Source organism: Oryctolagus cuniculus, chromosome 6 (genome assembly GCF_964237555.1).
Source record: "Oryctolagus cuniculus chromosome 6, mOryCun1.1, whole genome shotgun sequence".
Classification (NCBI taxonomy): Eukaryota; Metazoa; Chordata; class Mammalia; order Lagomorpha; family Leporidae; genus Oryctolagus; species Oryctolagus cuniculus.
The window spans coordinates 118,991,327-119,005,642 of NC_091437.1; the positions used below are offsets into that span (position 1 = coordinate 118,991,327).

The 14,316-nt window shown below is 42.2% G+C and overlaps 1 pseudogene; it reads left to right on the forward strand.

Annotated features, from left to right (window-relative positions):
- The first annotated feature begins 270 nt into the window (after positions 1 to 270).
- On the forward strand, positions 271 to 1,307 carry LOC100353511 (large ribosomal subunit protein uL10 pseudogene; annotated as a pseudogene).
- Positions 1,308 to 14,316: the final 13,009 nt, after the last annotated feature.

A 14,316-nucleotide genomic window follows, 5' to 3' on the forward strand; every position in this document is an offset into this window, starting at 1 on the left:
ACTGAAGGATCTCTACTAAAGTTCAGGGTCTGCTTCCTGGAAATCAGGCTAAGGAGGGATATCCCTTCTAAAGTTTCCCTTATTGGTGTGAAAGAAAAAAAACCTGGAGGAAGCGTCTGGCTCCTGGCTTTGGGTCGGTGCAGCTCTAGCCGTTGCAGCCATCTGGGGAGTGAATCAGCAGATGGAAGACCTCTCTTTCTGTCTCTACCTCTCTCTAACTCTTTCAAATAATAAAATAAATCTTTAAAGAAAGAAATTATGGCCCTTGCCAGGCGTCCTCGTGAGAGTGACATCATCTTTAAACCCCACGTGGCAATCCCTGACACACTGTCGTGATGCCCAGGGAAGACAGGGTGACCTGGAAGTCCAACTACTTCCTTAAGATCATCAGGAGCAGGTTCAGGTGGCTGCTCCTCCCTCAGGTCTGTCGGGCTCCCAAGCAACTTCTGGATGATTATCCAAAATGCTTCATCATGGGCACAGACAATGTGGGCTCCAAGCAGATGCAGCAGATCCACAGATTGCTCCGGGGGAAGGCTGTGGTGCTGATGAATAAGAACACCATGATGTGCAAGGCCATCTGGGGGCATCTGGAAAACAACCCTGCCCTGGAGAAGCTGCTGCCTCATAGCCGGGGAAATGTGGGCTTTGCGTTCACCAAGGAGGACCTCATTGAGATCAGGGATATGCTGCTGGCCAATGAGGTGCCGGCTGCTGCCCGTGCTGGTGCCATTGCACCCTGTGGGTCACTGTGCCAGCTCAGAATACTGGTCTGGGGCCCGAGAAGACCTCCGTTTTCCAGGCTTTGAGCATCACCACTAAAATCTCCAGGGGCACCATTGAAATCCTGAGCGACATGCAGCTGATAAAGACTGGAGACAAAGTGGGAGCCAGCGAAGCCACGCTGCTGAATATGCTGAACATCTCGCCCTTTTCGTTTGGGCTGATCATCCAGCAGGTGTTCGACAACAGCAGCATCTACAACCCCGAAGTGCTGGACATCACCAAGGAAGTACACCATTCTATCATCTATGGGTACAAGCGTGTCCTGGCTTTGTTTGTGGAGACTGAGTACACCTTCCCACTTGCTGAAAAGATCAAGGCCTTCCTGGCTGACCCATTTGCATTTGTGGCTGCTGCCCCTGCTGCTGCCGCCACAACCCTAGCCAAGGTGGAGGCCAAGGAAGAGTCGGAAGAGTTGGAAAAAGATATGGGATTTGGTCTCTTCGACTAATCACTGCAAAGCAGCCAGCTTTATTTGTGAAACAAGGAAATAAAGGCTTACTTCTCTTAAAAAAAAAAAGAAATTATGGTGTATGTACTCTATGGAATACTACACAGTGGTAAGATAATGAAATTGGTTATTTCCAACAAAATGGATGCAACTGGAAACCATTATACTTAGTGAAATAAGCCAGCCCCAAAAAGACAAACACCATACGCTCTCCCTGATCTGTGGTAACTAATAGAGTACCTAAAAAGGTAATCTATAGAAATGAAATGGACATTTAGAGATGCAATGATTTTGAATAGCCCATGTTGTGACTGTTAAGAACTGTTTTTTTTTTTTTTCATAGTATTTGTTGAGCTCTTTGCTCAGTGTAGGGTTAATCTTATGATTATAAAGTTAATTGAGGCCGGCGCCGCGGCTCAATAGGCTAATCCTCTGCCTGCGGCACCAGCACACTGGGTTCTAGTCCAGGTTGGGGCACCAGATTCTGTCCCAGTTGGGGCAACGGATTCTGTCCCAGTCACTCCTCTTCCTGTCCAGCTCTCTGTTGTGACCCGGGAAGGCAGTGGAGGATGGCCCAAGTCCTTGGGCCCTGCACCCACATGGGAGACCAGGAGAAGCACCTGGCTCCTGCCTTTGGATCAGCGCGGTGCGCCAGCCACATTGTGCCAGCCGCAGCGGCCATTAGGGGGTGAACCAACGGTAAAGGAAGACCTTTCTCTCTGTCTTTCTCTCTTTCTCACTGTCCAATCTACCTGTCAAAAAATAGTAATAAAAAAATAAATAAAGTTAATTGAAAATAGGCCTTTATAATAAGTAAGAATTGGAATAGGAGAGGGAGGAGGAAGAAAGGGTGGGTGTGTATGCAGGAATGAGGGTGAGAGATAAAGATTCACTAAGTTCCTAAATTTGTATATATGAAGTGCATGAAGTTTGTATACCTTAAAAGGTTTCTAGGTAAAAAAAAAAAATTCATAGGAAGAAAGAAACAGGTATGGAAAGAAATCAATTTCTGAAATGCCATCTGGGTCCAATATTTCTATAATTTGCACTCCTTGTTAAACTCTGCTGTTTGAATTGATAAATTTCAATTTTTCCTAAAGTTATTTCAGTTGTTCTTTATAAGAAAAATCTTGATTAATAAAGGCAGACCAAGACTGAATATGTGACTATTTGATAAGTAATTTATTCCCTAATTTTAGTTATTTATATATTGAAATACTCAACATTTATGGATTTCCTACTGATTGTATTGTACTGTGCTAATCCCTGGAAATATAAAAATAAAAATATTAATCTCTCCATCAAAGAAGCAGACAACCTGACAAGAAAAACCATGATACAATGTGAAAAGACTGATTAATGCATTCCTGGATACAGTGGACCTTACAATAAGGGTACTGCTGTGGTATGCATGTGGTATAAGGGTACTCTCAAAATGTGGTGGTGTTAGGAGGTGGTGGAACCTTTAAGAGGTAGAGCCTAGTGGGAGGTTGTTAGGTCATTTCAGGGCACATGGGACCTGGGTTAGTTCTTGAGAAAGAGTAGCCATAAAAGAGCAAGACTGGTCCCTCCCCAGTCTCCCTGGCTTCCTGTCTTACCACATTATCTTCCCCACTTGCATGCACTCCTGGGTGATACCATGCGCCATGATGTGATGAAACCAGGGCCCTCGCCAGATCAAATGCCATGCTATTGTACTTTCAACCTCTAAAGCTGAGAGTTAAATGTGTCTCTTTTTCTTATAAAGTAACCACCTTCAGATATTTCACTATAGTAACAGAAAAGGGACTAAGATGGGAACCCAAAGCAAACTGGTGTGACATCCTATGGAAATCGAGAAATTTGAACCTGGTAAAGCAGGCTGAATCAAGGATGGGAAGGGGTTATATCAAGTAGTAAGAACAGCCCATATGATGCATAGGTATGAGGAAATCAGACCACTTTGAGGAACTACAAGTATTTCAGCATCTCTCATCTGTGGGAGAAGGAAGAAAATGGCAAGAGGAGAGGCCAGAGAGGTTATGTGGAGGTAGCTTTAAATGACTTTAAATGCTAGCCTAAATACAATCAAGACCTAAAAATAGTACTTAAGTTCTGATAATGATATCTAAAGGTTAAATGGTTAAATGATGCACATTTTGCAATGTTACACACACACACACACAAACACACATACACACACTCTACCTGCAGCTTACCTAGTTACATATTCATTTTCAAGTCCAGTACCAACTGACTCTCGGTTCAGAAATTCAACTGATGCCCAGGAACTCAGTGAGGGTAAAGGTAGACATGTTTCCAGTTGTTGCAGATACACCATAAATGGGTAACCTGGAGCTAATACTTCTTCTTGCACATTTGATCAGCATAAATCAATAACTAGATTGGCTGATGCCTACATTCCCCATAAGCTTTGTAAGCTTTCCTTTTATTGAATAAAATAGGTATTCATCATTGCCTCTTCTTTGAGAAAATGCTCACTGGCATAGCAAAGGCTCACTTACTACACAAGGGCACAGAGAACATATTACTGCCAGTTCATGAAATTCAATGTGAATTTACTAACAAGAACTGTGGTGTCTGAGGACCAATTTTTAAAAATGTAGATCTAGTTCAATCCAACAAATACCCATTAAGTTTCCGCCCCTTGAGAGCCACTGTTCTGGAGGCTCTGGGGGTATAAGCTAAATTCCCCATGTAAAAACAAATTTTCTCAATCATGCTATGAAGGGTTCTTTATATATCAAAGTTGGCAGGAAATAGAGGACTAAAATTGTTTCAAACTGTTGTTGGCAGTAAGCTTCTGTCTGTGTTAATTACACTCTGTGTTTGATGCTCATCATTCAGTCAACAGTTAACGCATTGTAGCCTTTCTGTGATTGACTAAATACCGAATTACTGTGTGCAGCTTGTTGGATTTCTGAGTTTATCAAATTTATATCATTTCCAAACTTGATGATCTAATAGTTTGGGTATTTTTCCAGCTCCAACTCCTTTGTGGGAAAAAATAGTCGATTAAAATCCTGGGTACAAATACAGACACACTCAAGAACTCATGAAGAAGGACTTAAAAGTTTAGGACTTTTAAGAAATACAAATTTTTATAAAGATTTCTTTGTTTGAAAGGCAGAGTGACAGAGAGAAAGAGAGAAACAGACCAAGAGAGATCTGGTTTGTTACCCAAATGGATGCAAAAGCCAGATCTGGGCCAGGCTAATACCAAGAGCCAGGAACTCCACTCTGGTCTCTCATGTGGGTGATGGGGCCTCAAGTACTTGGGCCATTTCCTACTGCCTTCCTATGTACATTAGCAGGAAGCTGGGTCAGAAGCTGAGTATCTGGGATTTGAACCAGCCCCAAGAAATACAGATATTTGATGAAACTCTCCTACATTTGAAATAAGAGATGGCTTATGAAAGAATAAATCTGGGGCCCAGCACTGGCACAGCCAGGAAAGCTGCCATCTGAAGTGCCAGCATCCCATATGGGTGCCGGTTCAAGTCCCAGCTGCTCCACTTCCAATCCAGCTCTCTGGTATGTCCTGGGAAGCAGTAGAAGATGGCCCAAGCCTTGGGCCCCTGCAACCATGTGGAAACCTGGAGGAAGCTCCTGGCTCCTGGCTTTGGACTGGCATAGCTCCAGCCATTGTAGCCATCTGGGGAGTAAACCAGCAGACAGAAGACCTTTCTCTCTCTCTTTGCCTCTGCCTCTCCGTAACTCTGCCTTTCAAATAAATGAATAAATCTTTTAAAATAAAATAATAAATATGTATTACATTTGAGTATTATCTACTTATACATGATTATATAATAAACAGATATCATCAAAAGAATTTACCAGAATTTAGGTGAATGCATACACATATATGTGTTTGTGTATTATGTGCTTGGAATGAGACAGAGAGCTGTTAAAAAATAATTCAAGGGGTCGGTGCTGTGGCATAGCAGGTAAGGCTACCGCCTGCAGTGCCGACATCCCAAATGAGTGCTGGTTCAAGTCCTGGCTGCTCCACTTCCCATCCATCTCCCTGCTAATGTGCCTGGGAAGGCAGCAGAAGATGGCTCAAGTCCTTGGGCCCCTGCATTCACATGGGAGACCCAGAGGAAGCTCCTGGCTCCTGGCTTCGGATCAGTTCACCTCCGGCTATTGAGGCCATCTAAGGAGAGAACCAGCAAATGGAAGACCTCTTCCTCTGCCTCTGCATCTGCCTCTGCCTGTAACTCTGCCTTTCAAAGAAATAAATAAATCGTTAACAAAAAAAAAATTCAAGGTAAAGATTACAGTGAAGAGAAAAAAGTAGAAAACACATTGTATGTTTCCAGTTTTATGTTCAGTATTCAGTTCTCAAAATATATATTAAAACTGGTATTTTTACATAAAAGAGAGAAGACGGCACTGAATAGGCTGCTAATACTCAGTGGAGTGCTGGAAGCAGCTTGTACCACCCTGCAGGAGCTGATGTTGTGCATCTTCTCTCAGCTGTGTTCAGTGACTTAAATGAATACCTTAAAACTGGCTATCGTGAGAGAAGTTCCATCATAAAAATTGGCTATAGATTTGAGCTACTTTTCCCAAGAGAGGTGCTTGGTAAACATTTATCAGAACGTCACTACATATATATATTTATATGTGGATATAAACATATACATATGTGTGTATATGCATGTATGCATGTATAATATATACATGCACGTGTACACACACAAAACATATTAATGAATAGAAGTATAAATGTATGGATTGTTTTGGTTTTGGACCTTTATATGGGACATTGGGCAACTTTTCTCTTTACTAGTTATAAACACATGGATAAATATTAAATAGATAATAAATAATAAAAGAGGGGCCAGTGCTGTGGCACAGCAGGTTAAAGGCTTGGCCTGAAGCACTGGCATCCCATATGGGTGCTGGTTCAAGACCTGGCTGCTCCACTTCTGATATAGCTCTCTGCTTTGGCCTGGGAAAGCAGTAGAATGTGGCCCAAGTCCTTGGGCCCTGCACCCAAGTGGGAGACCTGCAAGAAGCTCCTGGCTCCTGGCTTCGGATCAGCACAGCTCTGGCTGTTACAGCCAATTGGGGAGTGAACCATCGGATGGAAGACCTCTCTCTCTCTCTCTCTCTCTCTCTCTCTCTGTATAACTCTGACTTTCAAATAAATCTAAAAATTTTTTAAAATAATAAAAAATACAATATATAACTAACAATGATCACTGTAAAAGAAAACAGATGAAATAGGAATTGAAATTCACATCAGTTAAGTTTAACAAACTCAAATAGCTTTACTTACAAAAGGAAAGAAGAATTCTTAATCATTTAAAAATTTGTTAGAGCTATGAAGGTAACTCAGTCTACATCTAATACAACTGTCCATTTCACCTATAAGGAGACAGAGGCACAGACAATTTAAATTGGCTTACCTATAAGTACAATGCTAGGCAAGTAGAAAAGTCAGGACTTGATTCAAGTTTTCTAACTCAGTTGTCTAACAGGTACATTAGACCTGTTGTGCTCACTGTTGTGGCACCTAATCAAACTGAAATTGACAAAGTTAAAACATTAATGCTTCCATCAAATGTGATTCAGTAATACAAAATACTTGTGTTTCAGGGCCCTTTAAAACAGAGCTATATTACAAATGTTTCTTTAAGGAATCTTTCACTTATCCTTCCAAATCTGGATTATGGTCAACAGTATCAGATGGAAAAAAAAAAAAGAGTACGAAACTTTAGATGTTAGGATGGTCAAAGTATTTTCTTTTATAAAATCTCTATTGTAATCCATCATGGTGGAGACTGGTGGAAAATGAAGGTGAAAGCAACCAGCCCAGACCCACACCACAGGAAGAAAACTAGGGGGATAAATGCCACAGATTAATTGTACTTATTCTCTCTGAGCTCACAGTGAAGAGCATGTTAAAATATGTCAATTGTTGCCGTTCCCAGTGTCCCCTCATTAAGGCTACCAGCATCTCCTATCTGGATGATCACCATAGCCTCTTCCAATTCCGCTTCTCTACCCTGAAAGGTAAAATCTCTAAAAGATGAATCTCAGTTTGTCCACTCTCTGCCTAAAAACACCAAGAAGCTCCTTATTGCCCCCAAAACATAGTCCACGTACCCTGCATGGTTTTCAGGCACTCCTGCCTTCTGGCCTGTCCAGTCCCATCTTGAGGCTCTACTCCCTATTCGTGCAGGAAGACCCATTCCCCCAACCTCTAACAGCAGAGTGGTCTTTCAACTCCTCAAATAGAGCAGGGTTTCTCTCACTTTTCCTTCTTTGCAGCTGCCCAACACCACCTTAATCCTCAGATCCCATACATGACTGCATTCCCTATACTAATATCCCTGACTTTGCCCCAGATCTGTTCTCCTCTCATCGTACTCTGTGAATAGTCCAATTCTTGTATTTTCATCCTGAATTACAATGCTAGCTTCCCTTGTCTATCTCCCCTCTGAAATATAGAATTCTGGAAACAAAGAAACTATAATTATTCAATATATATTCCCAGCACATCACAGATTCTGGCATATTGTAGTCTGTCAAAGAAAACCTAACTGGATCCATATCCAACAGTGAAGTATCAAACACAGAGATAGGCATCCAGAGAGCCATTTTTGCTTAAGTGTTCTCAAAGGGGATTTTAAAGGGGATCCCTACTCAGTCACTACTGGTTCAGCTTGGGCTAGCTAAATCCCATAGAATACGTTGGCAGTTGGACCTTCCCTTGATGTTGTGAGGGGCACAGACACTCAGTATGAGGCACCCCTGGTGTCACATAGCATGATCCTGAAGTGAAGTTTATTGCAAAGAGCTTTCAAGCAAGCAGCTACAAAGTGCCAGTTGTTCCTCCGGTGGTCACAGGCGTGTAGCTGACCCAGCATGGCAGATGTGCCAGGGAAGATGCTCCAGAAGAGGGATCCATACTCCCAAATACTTCTGGAAACGTTATCTCAAACAACCATCTCCTCCCACATCGTTACCTCATCTTCTCTGGCTTCCGTCCATTGGAAATCTTCCAGAACTCACACGGCAGCACTAACGGGGTATCCAATTGCCACCATTAACTTCCATCTATTGCTCTTCCTACGTAGGTAAGGTCTCATGGAAAAGGAGTATAAAATATAGTTCTAATTTGGAAAAGAGGTAATTCTCCTGAAGTAACACGTAATGCTTTTTAATGAACACTTTGTCGTAGAAAGTGAATTGGAGAAGATAAAACTAAAGGAGGAAAATCAAATAGGATTCTGTTTGTCATCTTTTGCATCTAATCTCTCCAACTGTGTGCCTCAGGTTGCTTGTTTTTAAAATAAGAAAAACAACAGCACTTACCTCATGAGTGATTGTGAGAATGAAGTACATGTAGATTAATATAGGTATGCTGCTAAGAATAGTACTTGTCACATAGAGTTTTTCACACACACATACACACACACACACACACACACTTCGCTATTATCATATTCCTATTCTTGTTAACATCCATTTGAGATGTGATGGTGTCCTAAACTAAGAAATGGATAGATTTTAAATACTTATTATGAAGAGAGAGAAAAAAGGGGGAAATTAAGAATGATTACTATGGTTTGACTTTGTGCAAATAGTTGGGTGACAATTGATAACAAACACAGAAAGAGACAGCTCTCCCAGCCTCAGATATGAGCCTAAACATTCCCCAGGGTTGCTTTCAAGATGCTCTGTTGTTATAGCTTGGGAAAGGTAACAAGTTTCCAACTGTTCTAAGCTTCAATTCTTCATCTATGACAAAAAGTTAACAATAACTTATAAATGTGCACTTACTTCATGCAAATTTAATTATATGCAAATTTAACTCAGCAAAACAGACACAATAAGAGTAAGCATGATGGGCCAGCACCATAGCACAGCAGGCTAAGTCCCCTTCTAACACATCAGCATCCCATACGGGTGTCAGTTTGAGTCCCAGCTGCTCTGCTTATGATCTGGATCCTGACTAATGCCCTGGGAAAGCAGCAGAAGATGGCCTAATTCTTTGTACCCCTGCCACCAATGTGGGAGACCTGGATGGAGTATTAGGCTCCTGACCCAGCCCTAGCCATTGCAGCCACTTGGGGAGTAAACCATCAGATGGAAAAATCTTTCTTCCTCCCTCTCCCTCTCTCTATAACCCTCCATTTCAAATAAATAAATAAAACTTTAAAAAAAGAGTAAGTATGAGAAAAAAGAAAGAATAATTTAAATTATGTAATCATAGTTTAAACCATTCCACTCAATGAGCAGAGCTCCAAAATGAACATGGTAAGGAAGAAGAGAACCTGCAAATGCTTTAGTTGACTGGGTTCTCACATGTCTCTCATACACTGACGACAAGAGTTAATGCACCCATTTATTGAATAGACTGTCCTTACTCCAGGGATTGGTTTTGGATCCTTGATCAAATATAAGTTGGCTGTAGTGTTTGGATTGATTTCTGGTATTTCTGTTCTGTTCCATTGGTCTATCCATCTGTTTCTGTACCAGTACCATGCTGTTTTGATTACAACTGCCCTGTAGTATGTCCTGAGATGTGGTATTGTGGTGCCTCCAGCTTTGTTTTTTGTTGTACAAGATTGCTTTAGCTATTCGAGGTCTCCTGTGTCTCCATATGAATTTCAGCATCATTTTTTCCAGATCTGAGAAGAATATCTTTGGTATTTTGATTGGTATTGCATTGAATGTATAGATTGCTTTTGGGAGAATGGACATTTTGATGATATTGATTCTTCCAGTCCATGGGCATGGAAGATTTTTCCATTTTTTGGTATCCTCTTCTATTTCTTTCTTTAAGGTTTTGTAGTTTTCATCGTAGAGGTCTTTGGCGTCCTTGGTTAGGTTTATTCCAAGGTATTTCATTGTTTTTGTGGCTATTGTGAATGGGATTGATCTTAGTAGTTCTTCCTTAGCCATAGCTTCCATAGCCTTGGCAACTCATGACAAGAGCCTAGGGAGATTACTGATGCCATAAACAAGAGTGTCAAATTGTTAAGTCAACAACAGGAGTCACTGTGTACTTACTTCTCATGTGGGATCTGTCCTTAATGTGTTGTCCAATGTGAAGTAATGCTATAACTAGTACTCAAACAGTATTTTACACTTTGTGTTTCTGTGTGGGTGCAAACTGATGAAATCTTTACTTAATATATACTGAATCGATCTTCTGTATATAAAGATAATTGAAAATGAATCTTGATGTGAATGGAATGGGAGAGGGAGCGGGAGATGGGAGGGGTGCGAGTGGGAGGGAAATTATGGGGGGGGGGAGCCAATGTAATCCATAAACTGTACTTTGGAAATTTATATTTACTAAATAAAAAAAAGGAAAAAAGAGTTAATGCACACTGTTTTCATATGGTATGTCCTTAAATGAAATCTGGTACAACTGGGACCAGTCATTCATTGGTTGACCAAAATACCATTAAAGCAAGGAATTATGAACAGTGAAATATATATTAGTATGTATTCATATGATATATATTAGTCATTCATTTTAACTTTAAAGACATAGATAGAAATCTATTATCCTGGCCGGCACCGCGGCTCACTAGGCTAATCCTCCGCCTACAGCGCCAGCACCCTGAGTTCTAGTCCTGGTTGGGGCGCCGGATTCTGTCCCGGTTGCTCCTCTTCCAGTCCAGCTCTCTGCTGTGGCCCGGGAATGCAGTGGAGGATGGCCCAAGTGCTTGGGCCCTGCACCCGCATGGGAGACCAGAAGGAAACAGCTGGCTCTCGGCTTCGGATCAGCACAGCACACCAGCCGTAGCGGCCACTTGGGGGGTGAACCAACGGAAAAAGGAAGACCTTTCTCTCTGTCTCTCTCTCTCTCACTGTCTAACTCTGTCAAAAAAAGAAAAAAGAAAAAAAATAAATCTATTATCCTATGTTTTGATATAGAGTCAAGACTGTAGAAATTTTACTTAATGCCTTTATTTTTTCTAAGGATGGGCCCATTTTCTGAATTCCCCTATCATATTCCTGGAATAAACTTGCACACTTTCTAATTTCAAGTAACAATACAATGTTAAGAGTAAGAATTATCAAGGGTGACACCTGAGAAATGAGTAAGTTTATTCATTGTAAATTTAAAGTTCACTATAAGTTTAAAGGCACTGCCCCTGTGCAGCTACAGTCTAAGATCTACCTCTGTGGCGTGACATCATGCCTTTCTTATATTTGTGCTTCATGCCTGCACACCTTCATGCCAGCTCCCATCCTGACTGCCACAGCCACTCCTTGGTTCAAAAACTCTAGATTAGATGAACTGTGGGATCAATACTGTGCTATCATGTATTTCTCCTCTGCCTTCTCAAAACCCAAACATCTGAAGAGCAACTAAATCACCCCCAGTGCTTCCCAAAAAAAGCACAAGAATAATGTGGCTCCATTTCAAACAATCAAACTGAACAGAATCACAGGAAGCACCTGTGAGAGCACCAAATAGAGTCCTCTTGTTGCCCGCAGTCAGAGTAGCTGCCCTCTACCTGCTGGAAGGAGAAGCAGACACTAAAAGAAGCAAGTGCAAGTGGACACTGGATGGTCTGAGATGTTCTGGGTTGGTAATGGGCAGCAGCTGTTTAGCCCACCTGGATTATTGAGCTGTACATAGTATTTACAATGTTTCTTTTCACAAACCATCCTCCAATATGTCCATTCTCATTTTATATATCTCTCTCTCTCCCTCTCCCTCTCTCTCTTTCTCTCTCTCTCACCCTCCCTCCCTCCCTCTCTCTTCCCTCTCTATTTCATGTTACTCTGTTCCCCATTCCAGTGCCGAGAACAAAAGGACCCTGTGGACTTGCCAAAGTCTCTTGAGCAAGTGCCCTCAGAGCATAGCTGTGTCCTAGGTAACAAGCTGCTCAACCACAGTTCTCTGCGCTCCTCACCTCAGTGTCCAAGCAATGGCCATGTCCAAATGCAGGACTTACCTTACTCTTCTCCTGCATCCCCTCAGCTGCCTACTCAGGTCAAACCCCAGCACTTCCTGCCTTGGATTCAGGTAGTAGCCTCCTCAACAGACTACCAGTGATCCACACCTTTCTCACATTCCATAAGTTGAGTTTCTATCTCATGTTATCTCTTTCTCCAAAACCCTCTGGCTTCTATACCTCAGATAAAAATATCAGCTTTTACATACCTTTCATGGTCTGTCCCAAATGACAAGTCCAGCCTCATCTGTAGCCACTCCTGATCCCCAACACTGTCTACCTGAACCTCAGTGAGGTACCAATTTACTCCAACCTCTTACTTAGGTTGTTCATTCTGTTGCTCTCTTTCTGGAATATCCTCTCTAAACTCATGATGAGCTCCTGCTCATCTATCAAGAACTGAGTTGAGGGAATCAGCACTTTGGTGCAGTGGGTTAAGCTGATGCTTGCAATACTGGTATCCTGACCTGGAAAGTCCATTCCAGTCTCAGCTGCTCTGCTTCCCATCCAGCTCCCTGTGCCTGGGAAAGTAGCAGAAGATGGCCCAAGTACTTGGACTCTTGCCATTCATGAGGGAGATCCAGATGGAACTTCTGTCTCCTGGCTTCCGCTGAGGTCAACCTTGGCCATTGAGGCCATTTGGAGAGTGAACCACCAGTTGGAAGATATTCTCCCTCTCTCTCTCTCTCTCTCTCTCCTCCCTCTCCCCACCCCCATTTCTCTTTCTCTCTATCACCCTGTCATTCAAAATAAATTAATAAATCTTCAAAGAACTAAGTTGAATGGCATCTTCTCCGAGACTCACTCCTTCACTCATGTACTCAATCACTGAGCCCCAGCCAGGTGTCAAGTATTGCCCTTGGCCCTGGTGATGCAACTGGCAGCAGCCTGGCATAAAGAGCACACCATTCAGTGAGGAATACAGAAATCAAACAGCACACAAACGTTTGTTAAGACTGAAACTGCAACAAAAGCAAAAGAAGTGCTTCCAGCAAAAGGAACACCACTTGCAAAGTATCTGGGATAAAGAGGGCCTAGTAAATGGGATAGAGCAAGAAAAAGCTAGAGTGGGGCAAAAGAGAGGGCTGTAGTGAGTGAAGATAGCAGACGCCAGACCATGTGAGGCTTTGGTATCTGTAAAAGGATTTTGTGTTTCTTTTTAGAACAGTGAGAAGATGAGCAGGTTTGCTAGTGGAAGGATGATGAGATCAGATATGGAAAAGAGGTCCAAACTATTCTGCATGGTACCACCTTTGAATTCTACATTTGCCACAGATAATATACAAGTTAGATAAATCACGTATGATAGAAATGACGGCCTCTCTGTCCATCATCTGGCACTAACAAATGATCTCCCTGCCAGCATCCCTGTATCTCACCCTAGATCCAGCCTGGTTGATCCTAGTATTAGGGAAAGATTGTCATCTTGCTTCCAGGTTCTCTAGAACAAAGAAATTTAATCAAACATTGGTATACACTTAACTATTGTATTTCTGTTTTCTAATAGCTGCAAATATTTCCTTTCAGAACCAAAAATGTTATATTGATCCTTTCTTTTTTTTATTTTTATTTTTTGACAGGCAGTGTGGACAGTGAGAGAGAGAGACAGAGAGAAAGGTCTTCCTTTTGCCATTGGTTCACCCTCCAATGGCCGCCACGGCTGGTACGCTGCGGCCGGCGCACCGCACTGATCCGATGGCAGGAGCCAGGAGCCAGGTGCTTCTCCTGGTCTCCCATGGGGTGCAGGGCCCAAGCACTTGGGCCATCCTCCACTGCACTCCCTGGCCACAGCAGAGAGCTGGCCTGGAAGAGGGGCAACCGGGACAGAATCCGGCGCCCCGACCGGGACTAGAACCCGGTGTGCCGGCACCGCAAGGCGGAGGATTAGCCTAGTGAGCCGCGGCGCCAGCCTATTGATCCTTTCTTATATATCATCCTTGAGATGACATCATATTTAATATTTATAAGTATATGTCATCATCTATTTTACAAAAAATCTCTACTTGAGAATTTTCTTCTTTGTATGACTAACTGAGTTATGTTAGTTGTCAAAAGATACATGTACATGCTCTCTCAGTCATATATATAGCAGGAAGACATATAAAGTATTTGTGATAGAATAATTATTTGAGAAATAAGCATCAA